The sequence below is a fragment of the Pongo pygmaeus genome, chromosome 8 (assembly GCF_028885625.2).
Source record: "Pongo pygmaeus isolate AG05252 chromosome 8, NHGRI_mPonPyg2-v2.0_pri, whole genome shotgun sequence".
In the NCBI taxonomy this organism is placed as follows: Eukaryota; Metazoa; Chordata; class Mammalia; order Primates; family Hominidae; genus Pongo; species Pongo pygmaeus.
In genome coordinates this window covers 24,623,431-24,647,688 of record NC_072381.2, presented here as the reverse complement: position 1 = coordinate 24,647,688, position 24,258 = coordinate 24,623,431, and the positions used below count along the sequence as shown (strand labels likewise).

Genomic DNA, 24,258 nt, shown 5'->3' with positions numbered 1-24,258 from the left:
AAAATCATCTTGGGAAACTGCCTCATGTAATCATGCCTGTGGAGCATTTATATATATATATACATTGCTTGTGGAATAGGAATATTATGTAGAGTTTGTTGTATTTCAAACCCCACCCTTCCAAGTCTAGAATTTGTACACATACCACTCAATCAGACCACACAATGAAGTAAGCAGAGAAAACTGAAAAGGAATCTTATGATACTCTTTCACCCTCAAAGAATTAAAGCCACTTACTTTTTCTTAAGGAAATCACCTGTGTAACTAACGCCGTGAGTAAGCACATTCGCTCAGGTCCTGATTACATGATTCCTTTGTTTGCTGGCTTCATCTAAATCCTTGGTTCCACACTTGAATATTTTAGACAGCTTCCTCTTCAGAAACAAAATCATCACAAAAGACACAAAGATCCTAAAATGTTTCTCAGCTCGAGTGTTCACTACCAATAAAGACCATTTGTATTACCCAGTTTTCGGAGAGAAGCTGACACTGGCATGGATAAAAAGTAACCTTCCCCGTGATAAGTCAATTTCTCCTCCCCTTGGAAATTAGTCACCGAATAACCTCAGCCCACATCCAACCACAGGCTACCTCACGGGTGACTCAGTCCTTCAACAATCGCTTACAGGGAAAACACCAATGAAGGAACTTTAAACGGCCTAGGTAAACGGGTTAACAGCAAAGGAAATATTACAAAATATGTTTCACTGAAGGCAAACAGGATCATTAAAAAGGGCAAACAACCAGCCACCGAGAAATGAAACTGTCAAAAAACCCAACATACTCAATCCAGAGAAGCCAACTTTCAGATCAGTTTTCTGTTGATTTAAAGGTGCTACTGCAAAAACCTAGACCAGCACCCAACACCCACTTTGCTGCCAGACTTTTGAAGTCTGGGAATTGGCAGCTGAAGGAAATGTAAGCCTCTTCCCCTGGTTTAACACCAGAAGGAAAACATGAGGGAGATAAGGAGGCTGTCTATTAATTAACCAGCCCTGTTTTACCATGCTGAACTTTGAGTAGCAGCCATTAATCAGTCCTACATAGCGCCGGGCAAGGAACTGCAATCACCCTGGAAAATACATCTGAAACGAGAAGGAAAGATAGAGAGGGCAAACCATGGCTGTGCAGAGGGGATTCTGGAAAGGAAACCAGAGCCCTTCTGCCCCACCCTAAACAAGATGAAGGACGAGAAGGTAGGCAATCCCCAGAGACCTCTGGCTACAACCGCTGTCAGCACAGCTGGTATCTTCCAGGGGAACAGGTACAAGACGGTGCGTGTCCACAACACGAAGTGACTTGTGCAGCTCTCAGCAGAGGACGGGCATTAATGCATTGCTAGCAAAAGGTGGGGGAGAAAGGAAGCATCTCCTGCGCTCACAGGCAGGCTCTGATTACCATCATGTTTTCTGAGCCCTTGGGGACTGGGTGGAACCGAAAGCTATCCAAGTGGGAATACGGTGACAAGGAACTCCACTCACTGGGCTGGAAGCCCCACTGGCTTCACGCCACACCCAACTACCACGCTCTGGGCAGCCTGTGCATTTTTAAAACATTTTAAGGCTTTTAGAGGTTGTTCTTGCTGACCAAAAGAATTCCATGACGTCTTTCAAGTTCAAATCCAGTCCTTTGCAGGCTTTCTAAAAAAACTGTTTACTGCCATGAAATCACTTTGTGGTTATTAAAGAAGGGGGCAAATGGAGCACGTGACATTGCCACCCTCCTAAGATGTCTCACTAGGAACAATATTTGGATGAAGTGGTTGTAACAGATGCCACCTAAGAGGTCGGAAAACAGTAGAAGGAATGTGGAAGCTCTTGTTTTGATTGTTTAATCTAATCAGCAAGGGTTTGTTATTTCTCACCAGAGTATGGGAGGCACACACTATCAGCTTCTGATGAATCTGGTATACATTAGGCAGGTTTTGTGTCTTCAGTCAAGCACGTACTTTCCAGGAAGGGGGATGGAGGGGTGGTCCCCCTTGTCTCATTAGGCCACGATGCCGCCCCATCACATCCTCCAAAGACCCTGTCTTATGGCGTGAGATGTGCTAACAGACATGGCTCTTATAATTCTTCCTTACCTGCTTATTATGGGCAGGGTTGCTTGTTCCAGTGACTGTATGTGAAGGGTCTGGGGCCAGGCTGTCCCCCAGGAAACAAAGCAGTGAACTCTCTCTGTCTCTCTGCTGCTTGGCTAAGCAAGTCATGCCATGTTCAACATGTTATCCCATATCTGCTATGGGCTAGGTGCTGTGTGGCTCATGCTTGTAATCCTAGCACTTTGGGATGTGGAAGCAGGAGGATCCCCTGAGCCCAGGAGTTTGAGACCAGCTTGGGCAACATAGGGAGGCCCAGTCTGTACAAAAAGTAAAAGCTGGGCATGCTAGTGCATGCCTGTGTTCCCAGCCACTTGGGAGGCTGAGGTGGGAGGATCGCTTGAGCCTGAGAAGTTGAGAGGCTACAGTGAGCCAAGATCACACCACTGTGCTCCAGCCTGGGTGACAGAGTGAGATTCTGTCTCCAAAAAAAAAAAAAAAAAAGCAACAAAACAAAAAACCACAAGAAACCATGTCCATTACACTAGAGAGAGGTGGCTTCTGCTGACCCTGTTACAATGAGAGTCGGTCGGTTCAATGCGAGAAGAAGTCTAGTTTACCTCTCCCTTCCCTTCCTTCCTGCCAGGTTCACAGCAATTTCCTTTCACTTTCAAAATACTCCAGGGCACTGTCTGTAGCATGCATGCATGGATTCGTCATTACCAGAGCAGTAATTCACTGTCAGGAGTTTGAAAGCCAGCCCAATCCTGCGGTGAATCAGGATGAGTTAAATGCTCTTTAGCAAGCGCCGAGCTCACCCAAGAGAGGTGGAGTTCAATCTCCAAAGGCCCCAGAGTACCTGCTAATGAACCAGACAAGCCAATTTCCTAAACAATATCCTGGTGCCATCTAGGACCCAGTGGCTTCATCTCAGTGGAAGGCACATTCTCCAGAGAAGGGATCTTTCAGGCTAACTCACCACAAAGTTTGGTTCCGTATGAGTGTGTGCAACCACTAACACCCCCACGCTTTGGTTTGATTACTTCACCAGATCCTTCCCTGCCTCCTCTACCTTGGGACGTTACAGCCATTACTACGTTACTCTTCCCAGCAGCGTATAAAGTGTCCTACTCTTCATTTTCCCTCTTCCTTTCATTGACTAGGCCTAAAAGCAAAGTGGAAGCAATGTATTCTTTCTGAGTCAGTGTTAAGAATGGACATGCTAGGAAATATTCAGGATTACCTCAACAGGAAGTAATTTTTATGCTCTGGCAAGGCCAATAGTATTGTGACACATATTCATTCCTATTTTCCGTTTCATGTTCATTTCTTCATTGGCTTTAAAAAAATTACATTTGCTCAAAGAAAATCTAAACTGTGCCTATAGATATGAAGATGATATTAGGAAGGGAAGGGATTATTACGTTGAAAAAATTTCCAATTCATCTTGTTTGAATTGGTAAAATTGGGAAGATTGCCATTTGTAAGGTTTTAGTTAGCCTATTGTTTCATTTGATTGTAAACGGAATGTCTCCCAGACATGAGACAGACAGACAGACTGCTGCCAAAATTATTTAATTCCCAGGAAAGAGATGGTCCAGTCAGCAGTTAGCTTATGGCTATATTTAAGATGAGCGTTATTTCTATAAATCTTTTGACACAGGAACTCTACTGAGCCCTCCAGTGGCCAGGTCTGGCTGACCAGTCCTGGGTCCAACAGTGATTAAAGATCTCAATCTGGAACAGAATAAAGAAGTAATGTTAAATAAATCATTTCGCTTCCAAGCCACAATCAATAACTGTGCAGTGCTGTAGGATGGATAAAAGAAAAATGTCCTTCTCACTGACACTCAATCTTCTGCTGGGCTACTCCCATGTTCTCCAGGCCAAGGACAACCTCCTTTTGTACCAAAAATAGTTACAGTTTGTAAAATGATATCTTTTTTATACCACTTGCAACAGATGGTACAAATAATTCCTTCTCTTATCTACATCTCTGCACATCCACCCATTTCCTGGACGGACCTTGTTCTTTTACGCACAGCTCCCTTTTAATGTTTTCTAGATTGGATGCTAGTAAGTTATCTACGGCACCCAACTACAACTTTTTAGCACCTTAATGTTTCTCTTTATGACAGTTCTTGAAACTACTATTTAACTTGTCAGCCACATGTTGCCATATAGGATATATTGCTTTATTTGCTTGTGACACTTCATATTCTAACAAGAGATTTTAAATCCCCGTGCTCACCATACCCCACCCACAAACACTCCAATAATCACATAGCAGTTTGCAGTTTACAAAGAGCTCTCAATTGTGACATTTCATGGGCTCCAGGACCCAGTGAAAGACACAGGACAGGTGTCCTATGTCTTTTTGAATGGTTGGGTACCAGAAGTGCAGGGAATTAAGAACCTTGCCCAGCTTCCCATAGCTGCTAAGCAGTGAAGCAGCAAGAACCCTAGCTTCCTCGGTTGTTTGTGTGTGACCTGCTGTGCACTTCAGGACACTGCGAGCTATTCTGCAAAGAACGATGCTCCTCATGCCTGCCCACGCGTGATCACTGATGGATTCCTTATTCGATTTCTGGCCTTGGTGTGAAACATGAACAAGTCTGTCTGAGAAGCACCTCACTCCATTCACCGGTCCAGATTTTCACAGCAAGGGCAAAGAATCACTGGGGCATCTCACTGGGCTTCGGCTCTAATGACTTAGAGCCTCTCTTGACTTACAATTAGGTTTTATCTACTTGCCTCAAAATGAGTAAGTTATATATTAGTTATATTTAACTAATAGATATATCAGTATATATGCTTATATATATTATACTTATATATACCTATCTATATTATACATCATTTAGTACTATAGTGATATCACCATAAGTTATATATAAGTATACATATACATATATGTACACACAGACACATGCACAAAGTCATCATCAGTCCCAGGTACCGGATTTACTTATGAAATAAAATATCTGAGCCTTAGCTGATTAAAATCCCTTACCATTATAAACCTAATTCTATTACGGGGTGACATTCCCAGGACCATGCCCCTCAGAGGTGCATGCACCGCCCACAGAGGCACAGGGTCTCCATCGCTGCACTCTATGCTCTTCTTTCTTTTCACTGGAGAAACTGACCAAATTGATTATATCGTGAGCAAAAATAGCTAGGTAGAGCATTATATAACCTTTGGATGATCACAACAACGTGAGAATTAAAATTTGTATATATTTTAGTTTGATGATATAACATGCCCAAATTTACACAATGAGGTGATGTTGATCTGTGTAGAATTTTATGCTGTACAGCTGGGTGCAGTAGTTCACACCTGTAATCCCAGCACTGTGGGAAGCTGAGGTGGGCGGATCACCTGAGGCCAGGAGTTTGAGACCAGCCTGGCCAACATGGTGAAACCCCATCTCTACTAAAAGTACAAAAACTAGCCAGGCATGGTAGCACACACCTGTAATCCCAGCTACCTGGGAGGCTGAGGCAGGAGAATTGCTTGAACCTGGGAGGTGGAGGCTGCAGTGAGCCAAGATTACGCCGCTGTACTCCAGCCTGGGCAACAGAGCAAGACTCTGTCTCCCCACCACCAAAAGAACCAAAACAAAACAAAAACAAAAACAAAAAAAGAATGTTATGTTCTACAACTGCAGTTTAAAGGATAGATATGAAAACAGCTAGGCAGAGTGTTATATAACTTTAGAATGATTACAGCATGAGAATTAAAATGTATATATATTTTAGTTTGATGATATGATATACCTAAACTTAAACACTGAATTGATGTTGATGTATGTAGAATTTCACACTATACAATTGCAGTGTAAAGGATAGATGGTTTTCAGAGCCCATGAGAGAAAATGGTGGTAAACACATTGGGGAATGGCAGATGTCAACTTGGAAACCATATGTCCATTTATTTGTGGTCTGTCAATGTCTTCTCACAATGGAGCTACTCAAATCCCAGGATGTCTGTTTCTGTAATAACTCCTTTCTCACGGCCTCATGTGGTCTCAGCTTCTTACTACCAATTGCTCCCTAGCAGGTTTAACCCCTTCAGGCCTGTCTCATGTCTCCCTTCACTGCTCCTCCTTCTTTGATCATAGCTTTTCTGAAACCAACTCTGTGGACCTGGGTTACCGTCTTAGCCCTTCTACAGGAAACACATTCCATTGCCTGCATTCTGCTGTGTTCATATCGATCTCAGTAGGATATGTGTAGGTTCTATTACCAAGCAAAAGAAAAAACATACAGCATAAGGTGAGCTGTGTCTGTGGAGCAAATTTTAAAGGGTATGTTATGGATGACTTCTGATGAAAGGTGTTTTAGTTGTGCCATTATTTTGATCCTCAGCCAAACAACATCAGCCCATGTGTCAAGAGAAGAAAGGATTGTCTGAGGGAATAGTCCCAGAGGGTAACACCAAAAGATAGTAATTCACAGATCTGCCAGGTTCAATTTTTCCTCAAAATAAACATGAAAAAAACAATGATGGGGACCCAGATTAAAACAGCCCTCATGCCAGTTCTTCCTGGGTTCAGAGGAGCCGCCTGCTCCACTGTGAACGACTTCACTGTGAACTTTTATTCAAAAATAAAAGAAGTTCCATGGGTATCCAAAGTATACTGAGTGTGTGAGCTGGGGAAATTCTCGCGTGTAAGGCTAGGAATTGATGCCATTTGTTATACAATTTTATAGGCTTAGGAATGAAAATTTTGTACTTTCGCAGTTTTCATTAGTTATGAAAAAATCTGAGAGGTTCCAGGTTTATGAATTAAATGAGTATAGTTCTGAAAACCCATCTGCTTTCCTTGGGTTTAGTTGGAGTCTGTGGCAGAGAACACGAGAACACCTGCTAGTTTTGGGGTCAGGCCAGTGGCTCTGAAAGCCCCCACGTATGTTTCTCCGCAGTCGGCGCAGCAGGGTGATGGGGGAAGAACAACAAATGGGGAATCCCGGAACCAGCATTTTGGTCCACGTGTTAACATTGTTTTCTTTCTTTTCACTTTTTTTAGTTTTAAAGAGACAGGGTCTCATTCTGTTACTCAGGTTGTAGTGCAGTGGTATGATCATAGCTCGCTGAAGCCTTGAACTCCTTGGTTCAAGTGATCCTCCCACCTCAGCCTCCTGAATAGGTAGGATTACAGGTGCACACTACCATGCCCAGCTAACTAAAAAAATTTTTTTTTCTATAGAGCTGAGATCTCACTACATTGCCCAGGCTGGCCTCAAACTCCTTGCCTCAAGAAATCTTCCTGCCTAGGCCTCCCAGAGTGCTAGGATTACAAGTGTCAACCATCATGCCTGGCCAACATCCCTTTCTTTATCTGTAAATAAGAAATCTCATGTAGACTTTCTCTAAGGCTCATTCCAATGATGAGATTCTGTGGATCCATATATTTACTGAGTAGCTACCTATATACAAAGCCCAGGGTTAAGGCTGATGAGGGAAAAGGGATCTGTAAGACATGATTTCTACCTCTGAAGAACTTACATTCTAGTAGGAAAAACAAGGCACGTACATGAACATTAAAATATGACAAAGCAAGAATAACTTTGCCAAGTGTCAAATGAGTGCAACAGACAAATACTCTGGTAGTTCATAGAATAATGAGGTTCTTATGGTGGGGATGACTGAGGAACACTTTTCTGAAGAGGTGAGAGTGGGTTCATGAATGATGAGTAGAATTTCAGCAGGTAAGAAAGAGGTCCCTTTCTTAGGTATTCCAGGCAGGAACTAAGGCATGGTCAAGGACAAGGGGTGGGAAAGTCCAGGTGCCCTGGGGGAACGGCTAGACTATCGACCCAACCAGTGAGTTACTCTCGACAGTGGTTCTCCAACTCTCAGATGGTGGGCTTCAGAATCACCTGCAGAGTTTAGTAAATCAGATTACCAGGTCTAACATCCACTGTGTCTGATTCAGCAGGTCTCGGGTGGTGCCGAGGAATCTGTATTTCTAACAAGTCCCCAGGTGATACTGACCTGCTGGTCTAGGGAATACTCTTCGAGAACCACTGCTTTAGTGAGTAGAGGGACATGGTAATACAGGGTCACTGAATGTTCACATCACAATCTCCATTCTACTGTGAGCTTGGTTAAAGCCTTTGGATAGCAATCATAATTATCTAGAATTTCTCTATTATAAATATTGTCAATTAAATCTGCCAAGAGAAGATGGAAATAGGGAAGAAAATGAATATTTTGGGTGACTTCCTATTTACCAATGCTTTCCAAAATTACCTCATTTAATTCTCATCTCATTCCCATTAGATACGTTATAATTCCCACTTCACAGATGAACAAACTGGGGCTCAGAGACTTCAAATATCTTATCTGAAGTCAGATAACAGGGCCAGGATCTATGAAGTGCTAGAATAATCTTGCATTCTAGTGTTAAGAAATCAGCGTGGAGGTCTGACCTTTGAATCCTCTTCAAAGGAGGGCAGCGGTTCAAGAACCTCTGAAAATGAGTGCTATTTCTGTCCCAGATCAGGTCCATCTGTATTGACTGTTCCAAGAGTCAAAAGAGAAGGGTCAAATAGACCAAGCCATGATCACGTTATCTACAAATGTGGGGAGCAAAAAAAATCTTCTTCCAAATAATGACTCTAGGGTACTCATGAGCCCCACAAGACTGCTCCATTTCAAAGGAATACCTTCGTGTTTTCAGTTCAAATAGCAAGTCAGTCAGCCAGCCAGGGAACATGGCTTGGAAATCTGAGATGGTCAGCAAAACCACTGCTTCTCCTTATTTGGATAAATAACAGCCTCAAAGACAACCAGTTTGGGAGCTGTACATGCCCTGAGGCCGGGCTTGGCAGGCATCTCTGCCCACGCCCTGCCATGCCTTTTGCTGCACCAACAGCTGAAGGAGTTTAGCCAACTATTGACCAATCCCTTCTTCCCCACCAGGTTCTGACACTGACAGAAGTCTCCTTTTCAGAGACACAATCTGCTTCCCTGTGCCCCAACAACAAACTGCCAGGTGGGCCTTTGAGTATCCCTACGTTTAAGTCAAGCCCTGTACTCCTGACACTGAGTAGCTCATGAGAAAGAACAGAAGCAAGTCAACAAGTCATGCTCCATATGATGAAATGCCTACAGAGAGTAAGGAGCTACACACTATCTAGTTGCTCTTCTTACCCGTTGCCTCCAGGAAGGAAATACTTCCTTGCCACACAGGAAGTAAGGCAAGTGAGGAAAATGCTTTGTAATCTATGGAGCACTTTTCAAAGTTCATGATTAGGGCCGAGCACAGTGGCTCTCACACCTATAAACCTAGCACTTTGGGAGGCCAAGGCGGGAGGATGGCTTGAAGCCAGGAGTTTGAGACCAGCCTGGGCAACACAGCAAGACCCTGTCTCTGCAAAATTAAAATTTAAAAAATGAGCCAGGCATGGTGATGCATGCCTGTACCCTGGCTACTCGAAGGCGGAGGTGGAAGGATGGCTTGAGCCCAGGAGTTCAAGGCTGCAGTGAGCTATGATTTTACCACTGCACTCCAGCCTGGGTGACAGAATATGATTCTGTTCCCCACCACCACCCTCCCCCCCACACACACATACACACACACACACACACAAAACAAAAAACAAACAAAAAGTTCTTGATTAGCACTAAGAGCTTTCAAGTCACTTCAAAAAGAATCAAGCTGCAGGTTGAACCAAAGGTAGCTTATCTTCCCTCAATGCCCAACCCAACCTCACCAACTCTTTTCCTTTGCATTATCTTTATTTTTCTGAAAAGCAACGTTAGAGCAACATTTCTCCCAGAGAGGACAGGAAGATAAGTGACAATAAATAGAGAGGATTTCTTAAAATTAGGGCAGCAAGACACTGGTGCCATTTCGATGACCCTTCCTCCAACACACTGAAGTACACAAATTAGTTTCCAATTTTTTTTTTTTTTTTAATTAAAAAGGGTTTAATTGGCAGGGCACAGTGGCTCACACCTGTAATCCCAGCACTTCGGGAGGCCCAGGCAGGTGGATCATTTGAGGTTAGGAATTCAAGAGCAGCCTGGCCAACATGGTGAAACCCTGACTCTACTAAAAACACAAAAATTAGCTGGGTTTGGTGGCAGGTGCCTGTAATCCCAGCTACTCGGGAGGCTGAGGCAGGAGAATCACTTGAACCTGGGAGGCGGAGGTTGCAGTGAGCTGAGATCACACCATTGCACTCTAGCCTGGGCGACAGAGCGAGACTCTGTCTCAAAAAAAAGGTTTAATCCTCCTCATCAATCAGTACTCCTCCACACCATCATCTCGAGGAAGGCAGTGGGGTGTGGTGGATCGAGCACTGGATTATGACTCAAAAGGCTTGATTTTTCCCTGCTGGGAATCTCTTCTTGGCTGTGGTCTCATAACTGTGACTGTAGTCCTGACACTGAACTCTGAGCCCCTGATTCAGCTGCTTAGTTGCTTCAGTAAAACCTTCTTGCGCGTTCTCTTCTGGTGCTGTGAATACCTAATGAGTTCCATCACTGTTGTGTCACTGAGCACGCATGATTATTAATATCATCAGCAAACATTCACGGGCCCACTCAGTGAGCTGTGAGGCAGAAGAAAATGAATAAAACGGAAAATACTCACTTGAATATATTCACAGGAGGATGAAACGAATGACACATTCGTTTTGGAGATACAAGAACTGGCAAAAAATGAGGACTCTGGATGCAGCCAATGTAAGAACATCATACTGTATTATATTTCAAAGACATCATATTTGAGAAAATGGTCCAGGCTGGACATGGTGGCTTACGCCTGTTGTCCCAGCACTTTGGGAGGCCGAGGCTGGTGGATCACTTGAGCTCGGGAGTTCGCAACAAGCCTGGGCAACATGGTGAAACCCTATCTCTACAAAAAATAGAAAAATTAGCCTGGTGGGGTGGCATACGCCTGTAGTCCCAGCAACTTGGAGGACTAAGGTGGGAGGATCTCTTGAGCCCGGGAGGTGGAGGTTGCAGTGAACCACTGCACCACTGCACTCCAGCCTGGGCAATAGAGGGAGACTCTTGTCTCAGAAAAAAAAAAAAAAGTACTTTTCCTCATTCCTATTCCCAAATTAATTGATCATTCTGAACCCAGATCAGGCTATATATAAAAGACTCCCAATTCATTTCATAGTGTTACAACAACAAATAGACTCAAATTGCAATTATCTTTAATCACTGTGAGATGGGTGATTACCCACATCTTGGCATTCGATCATTCTCTTTTCCTTCCCATCTTACCACCTGGGAGAACGTCTCTTTTGTGAATGAAAAGAGCACCCGTGTCATTACTTGTCTGTGGCCAGAATGCAAGCTTTGGCTGGTGAAGAGGAAGCTGAACTAATTAGCTCAAGATATGTGTTTAGAGGCTCTCAGAATTTCAACTACATTATCCATTCTAGTCCTGTCCCACATTTATATTAAAAACAGGGAACTGGGTGCTTTAGCATGGTTCTTCATAGAAAAACATTTATCTTGTAATAATGTGCAAAATTAATTTTTGGCACAGCAAAGATTGGGAATTTAATGCAAATGTAGAGATGTTTTGTTATTGCACATATCTGCCAAGACAGCTTTGCACATATACTCACTGTATCTATATTTAAAATATAAAATTGTATTTGGGTAGTTTTTATATTAAGATACTCTATGTATATGAGTACATATCTGTCGATAGAAATTCTGTGCCAAAATTAAAAATATCAAAATTCCACATCTGACTCATTTTTTGTGCTCTAGTCTCAAAGTGATACTGAATAGAAACTTATTAGCATTTCAGTAAATTTCTTCAGATCATCGTTACGAATAATAAAAATACAGAAACATTTTAAAACAACATATTTCAGTCTTAAAATGGTCAGATTAACATAATTATAGCCCGAGGTTGCCAACAGTGCCACATTTCTCATTTTCATGAAAATGCAGAGGTTCTCTCTGATTGCAAGCTAATAGGCTCCTTGGTCTAAATATATACAGTAAAATCTGCAACAAATTTCTGAAGCATTAAGATCTGAACCCTGCAGATATCTGGTGAGTGAGTTGTGCTGCAGTGGAGCAGATTTTTTTTTTTTTCCTTGCAGTTACACAGCTGCTAGAAAACATATTTTTAGATTTGCTTTTAAAGGCAAGCAAAAACGGTTTCCACTTGGTAGATTTCCATCCATGATGTATCCGTCATGATCCCTCAGTCCCTACTGCAAGGGGTCAACCATCTAGAAAATGTTCTATTCCGTGCCCTCCTTCCTTGCCAGTGACTGCAAGGACTGGCATAGATGCTCATTCTAGACGAAGCTATCAGATCCTGACCACCAATCCTATGCTTTAGAGGTGTTGCATTTCACGAAAATCACGCATCGAAGTTTAAGCACCCTACAGATCAGGCCCCTGCTATTTCTGAATTGCCCCATCATTGGCATTGGTATGATTCCTTATTGTTGTTTGTGTTTTTCTTTGGTAACTCTTCCCACTCTATCAAGGGTGCGTGAAAAGGAACAGGTTCAAAGAGTGAAATCAGAACAAGGCAAAACACGACTTTTGATGTCACAAGAAAAGAAGAAAAGGAAAGAAATCAAATACATGTGTCGATCAACTGAGTCAAACATATTTTCTGTTTCAGGAATATGGAGTGAGTTAGTGCTGCCTGCACAATGGAAAGAGGTCCTCTAGCTTAAATGAAAAGCTAGGTAGTCACACCTTTTATCTGGAGAGATCTTAAATAAATAAATCTGCTCAAAAAACTATTTAATGAGTAGTTTGTCTTTTCTGCCAAATAGTACCATGCTGATCGTCTTGAGAACTCTTAGAGAAGAATTAGAATTCATTTGGACATCAAAATGGTTCTTTTTTTTTTTTTTTTTTTTTTTTTTTTTTTTTTTTTTTTTGCCAATTGTATGCTTTTAAATCAAGTTTTACCCTGTCTCTTCCTTGAACCCTCAATTTGGGCTTCATCTTAAAGCCTTGGTTTTTATACTTCATACATACGTTAACAAGATACTATCACCACTTTGGCTATATCTTTATATCAGCTGTCCTAGTACTCATTTAATAATTTTCTTTAAGTCAGTTTTAAATTGACTTTTTTTCTCCTTAGTTGTGACTAAGAATTATAGTTGTGACTTAAGGAGTTAATGAATATTAACTCTCAAGTTCTTTGTGCTACCAGTCTTTCCAACATTCATTCAAAACAACATCATATAATTATTACCATTTACAAACTGTTTTTCTAGTTGCCACCTAAAATCACTGGTTCCAAGCAATGAACAACTTTGAAAGTAATGTGAGGAGTCACACATTAACATTTCAAACAGCATAACTGCAGGAGCTATTTGCCACAGCGAAGAGGCTGTTTTTTAAAATAATGCCATAATACTGTACAACCTTGCTGAGCCAATATTGCTTTATTCAAAGTATCTCATAATTTGAAACAGCTGCTATTTTTCAGTTGACATGACGGCCTATTCTCCTTCCATAAAAAATACTGGATAATCTAAATCTGGTTAGTTTAAAATCCATTTATTTTTAGTCCAGGCTCATGCATTTCCAATTAATCAGCTCTGGCCTAACTACAGGATTTCTGGTTCTCTTTTAGTAAGATAATCCAGAAGAGAGAGAGAGTTGTCCTGCTTTCTAGAGGATTAGTGAAAGCTGGCTAGGCTCAGGTACCACAAAAGATGGCTAAGAGAAGTCAAATAGATAGTGTTTTTCTAAATCAATCAAGAAGACAAACCTCATAAGATCCAGAGGGGTGAGAACAAAAGCAGAGAACAGGCTGAAATGGCACTGCATAGAGACAAGGGTCTGGTCTTGGGAACGGTGACTTGAGATCCAGCCCTATTTTTGTCACTTCTTTATTTTGTGATCTTGACCATCTCACTCCAACCACGCTGGACCTCCTGGGTCTCAAGTTACAGGGCAATGGGTTACAAAAGATGATGTCTAAGACCTTTCTATTTCAAAAATCCTATGACTCCAATTAAGTCAGGCCCCTTTCTTTCTTTTTTTCATTTTTAAGTTTTGTGCCAACAGAATAGGTGTATATATTTATGGGTTACATGAGATAGTTTGATACAGCATGCAATGTGTAATAATTGCATCAGAGTAAATGGGGTGTCTGTCACCTCAAGCATCTATCCTTTGTGTTACAAACATTCCAGCTATACTCTTTTAGTTATTTTAAAATGTACAATTAAATTATTTTTGACTATAGACATTCTGTTGTGCTAGCAAATACTAGGTCTCATTCATTCTTTTTTTTTTTTTTTTTTTTTTGAGACAGTCTTGCTTTGTCACTCAGGCTGGAGTGCAGTGGCGCGATCTCGGCTCACTGCAAGCTCAAACTCCGAGGTTCACCCCATTCTCCTGCCTCAGCCTCCCGAGTAGCTGGGACTACAGGCACCCGCCACCACGCCTGGCTAATTTTTTTTTTTTTTTTTTTTGTATTTTTAGTAGCGACGGGGTTTCACTGTGTTAGCCAGGATGGTCTTGATCTCCTGACCTCATGATCCGCCGCCTCAGCCTTCCAAAGTGCTGGAAATACAGGCGTGAGCCACCGTGCCCGACCATCTCATTCATTCCTTCTAAATGATTTTTCTGTACCCATTAACCGTCTTTTAAAAAATTATTATTAGTTTCAGGGCTGTTTCTTGAGGGAGCACCGGTGGTGCAGGTCAGGTTTGTCTTCTCAATTACAAGTCTGCAGTAGCCAGCTCCAGTTCCTCAAAAGCGGACAGAGTATCTATGACTTCTGCAAACCACATGCAAGCAGAGATCACCTGCTCCACAAGAAAAACTAGGACAGAAGAAAATGTGTTACCAGTAGGCAAAATGTATCTTAAAAACATTTTTTTCTTTTTAAAAGATTAACGTGTTCTTCTCCCTACTCCCAAATTTATATAAAAGTAACACATGCTCATTTGAGAAATGTTAGAAACAGCATCAAGAGAAAAATGGTCCTCTGGAAGCCCTCTATGGGGTAGGGTCTGGGACCCAGGGAGCCTAGGCTGATGTGGTAGAGAACAGCCTAGTATGGTCTGGGATGCCTTGCTGGGCACCCACAAAGAACACAGAAAAGCGAAACCTCAGCAAGTGAACAATATGCAGGTACAAGGGATGAAACTTGAAAATGCAAGGACATATGTCCCCAGTCAAAAGGAATTTCCACCAACACCTATACTTATAAGAGCAAAGGAAAAGGAGGTGGTTTGGATATCAAAGGGCAGAGGGATGTGGCAAAAACCTCTCATGTGCACTCCAGCCAGCCCCGGCTCAGAACTCTTCGGGAGCTAACCCTAGGACCTGCTGGGGAGAAGCAAGATTCTGCTCCAATCAACTTTGAGTTGTGTTGGTTGTGTAGCCAATCCTGGATTTTATGCTGAACTGGGGCTGGAAGCCTTGATCCTGAAGCCTGTGTTGTGAGCAGCTGCATCCCCTGTTGATGCTGTTAGCAGTAATTACTTTGCATCACAAATCACCAGGATATTTTTGCTGCTGTGTTGATGTCTCAATCTTCAGAAGGAGGTGGGAAGAGCACTGTTGAAGGTGAAGTTCGGGCTCTCAGGCAACTGAGCCAGCTGCCCTAACTTCAGAACCCTCCACCTTCAGCCTTAACATTCTTCCTGTCCCCCTCCTGAAAGCTCTGCCAGCAGAAGGGCAGTGGGCAGGCACAGTTAGCCAGTCTCCATTCAAAGATACTTTCTCACTCCCAAATCAAGCTCACAAACAAGCTCCCTGCTCTGTCCTATGGAAACATTTTTTATGAGCAACACAGCACATGAAGCAAAGAAGAGAGCAGGAAAGGTCTATGTAGTAAAGAGGAAAGAGTCGTTTATCCAAAGTGCTTTTCTCTATCTCTACACTATCTGATGTTCACTGTTTTCATTATGCTCTGAGTAAGTTGTAACCAGGTCCCTGGATAAGCAACCAGTGTGATACTAGGTTTTGGATGCTACAGATCTAAAATAAAATAAAATTCAAGAAAAGTACAAAATAGTTTACCCTGAAGCCACGTAAACATTACTTATATATTATTATTATTTTCAAGATAAGTCATCTATATTTGATTACAGACCTGAAGCTCTCAGCTACTATTGAGGCTGTGCTGTCCAGGACTTAAAAACAAGGAAGACAGTCAGCCTGGATTTAAATCCCAGCTCTGTTACTTACAAGTGTGTGATCTTGATCTTGTTCCTCTCTGAGCCTTGGTTTTCCAAACTTAAAATGGGTGTAACAGTACCTATTCCATAGGGTTATCATGATGACTAAATAAAATAATAGATATTATGCAAACCACATTGGATAACAACTTCTCAGGTATATTAACTCATCTATAAACTGGGATAAAGATATCCACAGAAATATGAACAAGCAAATTCATGAACACATGTACTTTTGAAAGGAAACAGACTGATTTAAAAGGACATTGCTCTTATTAAATTCCTTTAAAGGAAATCAATGCAAAAATATTGCGAGTGAATTACTGCAAGAGTTGACAGAATAGTTATCTCAAGTAAACAAGATTTCTGTCAAAGACTTTTTCAGGCAATCACTAAACCTGCTATAAGAGATTTGTTATATCAAGCTTGTCATTTAAAACTGTAGAATTTTTTAATGTGATTTCATACAGATTAAACTGCTATTTCTTTAAAATTTTTTCAAGACCAGGATAAAGGCTATTTTTATTTTAAAATTTAAAGTGATTTTCGCAAGAACAAAACACCAAATAATTTTTCCCTGGAATGTTAAAGGACACATATGAATTTCCCTCCTCGTTTGTGCCATGCCTTCAAATTATTGACTTTGCCTCAGACACCGAATGTAAGTCAACATCTTCAGGAAAACACTGAAAATTGTCACAGAGCACATAAATCAACAAGCCCTGTAAAAGCAAACTATGTTGGCACTTTAAATCCCTTTCCAAATTATAAGGTTAGCCAGAAACTAGACCACAAGATTTATAGATTGAAGACCAGCCTAGTTTAATTTAAGTGGATTTCAAAAAAACCAGAATAATGTCAATAACAAAGAGAGGTTTTCTTCTAGGCAGTGTGCAAGAAGTTAAAATAAAACCTAAAATTGCAATCCCCTATTGCATTGAACTTGAATACAGAAGACAAGTTAATGAAAGATAAACGTGCCAGAGCATGAAAAAAGATTCTAAAGATTATATCTTATCATAAAGGCACAGTTCTTACCTTACATTTTCCGTGAGCCTTTCTTTTCTAGAAGAAACTTTCTAGACTTGCAGAGACCTCGAAACCACCCCTCTCTCCAATGCTTTCAGCTTTGCCCGTCTTCATAGTGACTAAATGCAAGCCTTGGGTTTTTTACAGAAGGAAGCTTTTAGTCAAAATATGTGGTTTAAAGGAGCAGTATCCACTCTTGTTAAAACTATTTCACGGACATTCAGAGGTTTTGTTTCTACTCTATGAAAGTTAATTCTGAGTGGGAAGGCATTTTTCCTGTCCCGGAAATCAGCATAACTAAAACCAATGCTGAACTAACGAGAAATGTTTCTTCCATGTGTTCTGTCTGGCAGAAACTGCAAGCCATATCAAGGAAACACGTGATGTTTATAAATACATATGGCTCATGTTGTCATAACCTCTCAATGACAAAAAATAAAAAAAAAAATAGTACAAGGAAAAGCAAGCAGCCACGCAGCAGGAAAGATGAGATTTGTATCACTTGGAAGTTGCATATCAGATGTGCATATATTACCTTTTCTTGCTTCTAAAAAATGAGACTTTATAACTGGAAGCAGAGAAGGAATAAGAAAATATCTCTCATGTTCTGGATAGCCACTGTATTCAAATGTGTTTGCCTAGCTAATCATTTCCGTAAGAGTCCTTCCTTATCAATCATAACAGAAACATCTTTTCGCCTCCCAGAAAAGCACAATATAAAAAAGATATCATTATGTATATCACTCATAAATGAGTTCCATAGCATTAACTCCAGCAAATTATAGAACACAGGGAAGGATTTCATGAGCCTGAACTTATGTGAAAAATATAGATGTCTGTATCATTATTGATTATTGAGTTAATTGATTATTGTCTGTATCATTATTGCTTTTTGCCAATATATCTTCAGGATCTTGCATGAGAGCTGAGACCAGAGGAAGGATCTGACTCACTATGGCTGATTGAGTGAATCAGTAAACGCTTACAGTAATGAAGTTAGGTTAACTGTTCTAAAATCATCACCCTCACGTTATAAGTTTAGAGCTATTTGAAATACTGACTATCAACTCAATCTAAAAGCAAGGGGCCAGGCACAGTGGCTCATGCCTGTAATCCCAGCACTTTGGAAGGTATAGAGGGAGGATCCCTGGAGCCTGGGAGGATCCCTGGAGCCTAGGAATTCAAATCCAGCCTGGGCAACATAGGGAGACTGTGTCTCTACAAAGAATTCAGCAAATTAGCTAAGTATTGTGGTGTGTGCCTGTAGTTCCAGCTAATCAGGAGGCTGAGGCAGAGGATCACTTGAGCCAGGGAGGCTGAGGCTGCAGTGAGCCATGATTGTGCCACTGCATTCCAACCTGGGTGACAGAGCAAGACCCTGCCTTCAAAATAAAATAAAAATAAAGCAAAATAAAAGCAAGATTTGTCCTAGTGAATTATAAACACAGCAAAATCAGATCTATCTTATTTAGATTTGTTATCTAGGGATTTAGTTTACGTTCTACCACAGGGGAGTTCAACTCCTGAAAACTCCAGCCCCCCACACAAAAAAGAAGGTTAGATAAGTGTGTATTTCTGATGAACACTTATTTTAATCGGACAAAGCAAATTTTTTCTTTATTGTTATTCTTAAACTTCAGGGTTATTAACTTCTTTTTTTTTTTGAGGTGGAGTCTCACTCTGTCACCAGGCTGGAGTACAGTGGTATGATCTTGGCTCATTGCAATCTCTGCCTCCTGGGTTCAAGTGATTCTCCTGCCTCAGCCTCCCCAGTAGCTGGGACTACAGGCACATGCCACCACACCCAGCTAATTTTTGTATTTTTAGGAGAGATGGGGTTTCACCATCTTGGCCAGGATGGTCTTGATCTTTTGTCCTTGTGATCTGCCCGCCTCAGCCTCCCAAAGTGCTGGGATTACAGGTGTGAGCCACCACGCTCAGCCCAGGGTTATTAACTTCTATCAAATTATACTGATAGACTGAGGAAAGGCAGACATTCTTATTTCTCATTTGGGTCAGTGGCCAACAGTGGGATACATTAGGTAATGTGCTATAAGCCTCAAAAACGTACCTTTACAAATCACTGTATTGCTCTTAGTAGATAAGGCACTAACTAACTGAAAGTTGGTGATAGAAAAGGGCTGAAGTAAGTATCTTTTTCTATCCAGGTATTTAATGAGAATCTACTCAGGGCAGGGCATTGTCCGAGAGAGCCACGGGGAGCGTGAAGATGAATGAAATGGAGACCCTGTCCCCGAGAAGCTTAGAGCTGAAAGACACTTAAGATGCGTGGACAGAAAACCGAACACCGCATGTTCTCACTCATAGGTGAGAATTGAACAATGAGAACACTTGGACACAGGGTGGGGAACATCACACACCGGGGCCTGTCGTGGGGCGGGAGGAGGGGGGAGGGATAGCATTAGGAGATATACCTGATGTAATGACGAGTTAACAGGTGCAGCACACCAACAAGGCACATGTATACATATGTAACACATTGTGCACATGTACCCCAGAACTTAAAGTATAAAATAAATAGATAAATAAATAAATAAATAAATATATAAATCATTCATTAAAAAAAGAATAAAATGGTGAAAGGAAAAGAAAAAGATGCGTGCATCAATAACTCAGTGCAGGCAGGAAAAGGGGAGTGCACAAAGGAAAAGGGGAAAGCAGGGCAGGGAGGTGAAGTTCTAAGGAAGTTTCGAGAAGGGACAGTGAGTGGTGAGGTTTGGAAAGAGAAGAGTGAGAGAGGCTTGATGAGGAGAGTGGCTTCTGGGTTAGGTCTTCAGAAATGAGCAGCCCATGGACATGTGGCGATGACTCATGGACACGCTGATGAAGACAGTGGTGGGAAAGGACGGATGGTAGTGACCACAGACATGCTTACAAAGGCCAATTCTAGAGTTGGCCTGCCTGGCTCTAAATTCAGCTCCACTTCTCTTTAGCTGGGTAGCTTTGAGCAAGCACACTGACCTCTCTTAAGCCTCAGCTTCCACTTCTGAAGCAGGAAGATAATAAGAACTCCTCTCACATTGTATAGCTGTGAAAATCAAATGGCAGTAAATACAAGCAAATTGCTCAGTATGGTGACTGGCACAGAGTAAGCACATCAGGAATGTTAGTTATTGATACCATTGTCATTGCATGAGTGAAGGGGATATTACAGGTGGGTCAAGAACAATCTCTAAATGGATAATCAGCTAGGAGTGTTTTCTGAAACTTCCATTTCTGTGGGATTTTTTTGTTACTGTGGGATGACTTGATGCTCCCTGAATCACAAACCCTTCTTCTCAACCAGAACACTGCCCTGTGAGAAAAAGTGCTCTGAGTTCGGTGGCCACTGCAGACACACATACTAAATGGGCAAATCACTCTTTTTCTTTTCTTTTCTTTTCTTTTTAATGGATATATTTTTAGTGTGCTCAGAAGAGAAGAGAATGAAGCAAAATTAAATATAAAAAGATACCATGAAATAGATGTATAATGAAATTAAGCAACCTACTCATCTGATAAAGGGCTAATATCCAGAATCTACAATGAACTCAAACAAATTTACAAGGAAAAAACAAACAACCCCATCAAAAAGTGGGCGAAGGATATGAACAGACACTTCTCAAAAGAAGATATTTATGCAGCCAAAAAACACATGAAAAAATGCTCATCATCACTGGCCATCAGAGAAATGCAAATCAAAACCACAATGAGATACCATCTCACACCAGTTAGAATGGCGATCATTAAAAAGTCAGGAAACAACAGGCGCTGGAAAGGATGTGAAGAAATAGGAACACTTTTACACTGTTGGTGGGACTGTAAACTAGTTCAACCATTGTGGAAGTCGGTGTGGCAATTCCTCAGGGATCTAGAACTAGAAATACCATTTGACCCAGCCATCCCATTACTGGGTATATACCTGAAGGATTATAAATCATGCTGCCATAAAGACACATGCACACGTATGTTTACTGCGGCACTATTCACAATAGCAAAGACTTGGAACCAACCCAAATGTCCAACAATGATAGACTGGATTAAGAAAATGTGGCACATATACACCACGGAATACTATGCAGCCATAAAAAATGATGAGTTCATGTCCTTTGTAGGGACATGGATGAAGCTGGAAACCATCATTCTCAGCAAACTATCGCAAGGACAAAAAACCAAACACCACATATTCTCACTCATAGGTGGGAATTGAACAATGAGAACACATGGACACAGGAAGGGGAACATCACACACCAGGGACTGTTGTGGGGGGAGGGGGGAGGGATAGCATTAGGAGATATACCTAATGCTAAATGATGAGTTTATGGGTGCAGCATACCAACATGGCACATGTATACACATGTAACAAACCTGCACGTTGTGCACATGTACCCTAAAACTTAAAGTATAATAATAATAAAAAAATGAAACAAACGTTTAATAAAGGATATTTCGTGTGTTCTAAAGTCTTAGTAGGAACATCATTTCAAAATTGCAAAACTTAAATGGAAATATCAAGGAAGGGAGGCTGTGGGCTATGTATAAAGAAGTAGAAAGAAGTTCAAATCCAGCATCTGACATTGATCAGATGTGTGAGCTTGGGAAGGACCTCTTTGGCTTCAGTTTTATCACCTGTGAAAATGAAGTCAGTATACCCACTTTGCCAGAGTTACTGACTAATTTAAATAATATGTAAAGTACTTAACACACTGCCTACTCTGCAGACACAAAAAGGTTTGCTATCTTCTATCTAGAACAATGATGGTAGAGAATGAATACTATTTATATCCTGATAGATTGCACCAAGAAATTAATAGGGTTCCTATACATTTTTACAGTTTTACAGAAAAAAGAAGTCAAAGTAGAATGTGCAACAAAAGGAAGATGAAAGTAGGAAAATTAAAAAGAGAGTCCAGGAATGAAGCCAACACACAAAACACACGCCACAAATGCCTGTACCCTTGCTGTGGGTGGGCCACAAATTTAATTCTAAGCTTTAGAGTAGCAACACAAAGAGGGAAAATGATCACTTACAAGACTCAAAGTGTCCATATGATAAAAATAAACCAGGAGAAGCACAACTATTTCTGGTGACGAGAACGGAGAGATATTTTTACAGTGGGTCCTCATTAATGATAGAAAATGAATAATATGGCATTTGTAGGACCATCAGTAGGACACTCAGCGCATCCTGTTTAACAAGTGTATTTACTCTGCACTCACCAGGGGTTAAGATGCCATGACTGGTTTTTGGATGGATGTGAAGATGACCCATCACATAATATGGCTTGTGGCTTTAAAGAGTGTACAGTCTTTTGCATGAGATGAACACACAGCTAAATGATTATAACACAATGCGAATGTGCAACAGGCCCCCAAAAGGGAAAGATGAATTCTGACAGAGCATTAGCGAAAGCTTCCTGGAGTAGGAAGTCTTTTATTTGGGCTCTAAAAACAACTTATTATTATTTTGTAAAAGATTTTATTATGGGCTGGGCATGGTGGCTCACGCCCATAAATCCAGCACTTTAGGAGGCCAAGGCGGGTGGATCACCTGAGGTCAGGAGTTCGAGACTAGCCTGGCCAACATGGTGAAACCCCATGTAAAAAATACAAAAATGTGCCAAGAGTGGTGGTGTGCACCTGTAGTCCCAGCTACTCGAGAGGCTAAGGGAGGAGAATTGCTTGAACACGGGAGGCAGAGGTTGCAGTGAGCCGAGATCACACCACTGCACTCCAGCCTGGTGACGGAGCGAGACTCTGTCTCAAAAAAAAAAAAAAAAAAAAAAAGAAAAGAAAACAAACAGATTTTATTATGAAAATTTTCAAACACAAAAAAGTAGAGAAAACAATAAAAGCTACCCCCATCATCCAGCTTTGACATTTTTCAACATTTTACCAATTTTGTTTCATCTACTTCCACCCTTTTTTTTCCTTGGTTTCCTGCAGTATTTTAAAGCAAGTCCCATTTTTCATGTCATTTAACCTGTAAATACTTTGGTATGTTACATCTTTTAAAACATAACCACTAACCTATTATTATGCCTAACAGAATTACCAGCTATCCCTTAGTATCTCCTGATTCCTAACACATGTTCAAATTTCCCAAATAGTTTTAAAGATGTCTTTTAGAGTTGCTTTGTTCTTCTCAAAATCTGAAGATGGTGCACAGGCCACATTTTGTTATTATGGTACAGAAGGCCCCCGAGAAACTTAACTGCGCTCCCTCCCACAATTTTTTTTCATGCCAGCAATTTGCTGAAGGAATTAGACAATTGTCCTGGAATATGTTAGATAAGTAGAATTTTGAAAGGTAGGTAGATACGTAGAGAGGGAGAGTGAATTTGAGACACTTGGAAAAAGAGAACAGGAGAATGAGATGTGGGAAGTAAGAACGGTTAGGTGATTCAGTAGAGAGATAATGAAGACTATAATTTCAGCAGCCACGGTGCCTGGGTTTAAATCTCTGTTCTGCTACTCTCTGGCTGTGTGGCCTTGGGGCAATCTCTTAACATAAGGAGCTGTCTCATCATCTGTAAATAGGGGGGCTTATACCAAGACCTGCCTCAAAAGTTTATCTTGAGGATTAAATAATTAAAACTACTGGCGAGGCGCGGTGGCCCACGCCTGTAATCCCAGCACTTTGGGAGGCCGAGGCAGGTGGATCACCTGAGGTCAGGAGTTTGAGACTAGCCTGGCCAACATGGCAAAATCCCGTTTCTACTAAAAATACAAAAATTAGCCAGGCATAGTGGCGCATGCCTGTAATCCCAGCTACTCAGTAGGCTGAGGTGGGAGAATAGCTTGAACCTGGGAGGCAGAGGTTGCAATGAGCCAAGATCGCAGCACTGCACTCCAGCCTGGACGGCACAGCGAGACTCCCTCTCAAAGGAAAAAAAAAAAAAAAAATTCCCACAAAAGTGCTCAATAAATGCTCAAATAAGTTAGCTATTGTAAGAATACTGGTATAGGCAGTGGCAAAAGGGTCATCTGTTAGAGGCCTTGCAGAGTGGAGTGGATGAGCTCTGGTGAC

The 24,258-nt window shown here is 41.3% G+C and overlaps 1 protein-coding gene across 47 annotated transcripts in view; it reads right to left on the bottom strand.

The window, feature by feature from the left end:
* KIAA1217 (KIAA1217 ortholog) overlaps positions 1 to 24,258 on the bottom strand; it is an 850,426-nt gene that overhangs the window by 80,730 nt on the left and 745,438 nt on the right. For 7 of the 47 annotated variants that reach the window (XM_054436092.2, XM_063669675.1, XM_063669670.1 and 4 more), the window contains exon 1: positions 238 to 566. The exons of 30 other annotated variants lie outside the window; for them this stretch is intronic. The gene's annotated coding sequence lies outside the window, so the exon portion shown is untranslated. Of the gene's footprint in view, positions 1 to 237; positions 567 to 1,215; positions 1,241 to 17,236; positions 17,593 to 24,258 lie in introns of those variants that run through there. 10 more of the 47 variants (XM_054436091.2, XM_054436101.2, XM_054436102.2 and 7 more) reach the window with 7 other exon arrangements.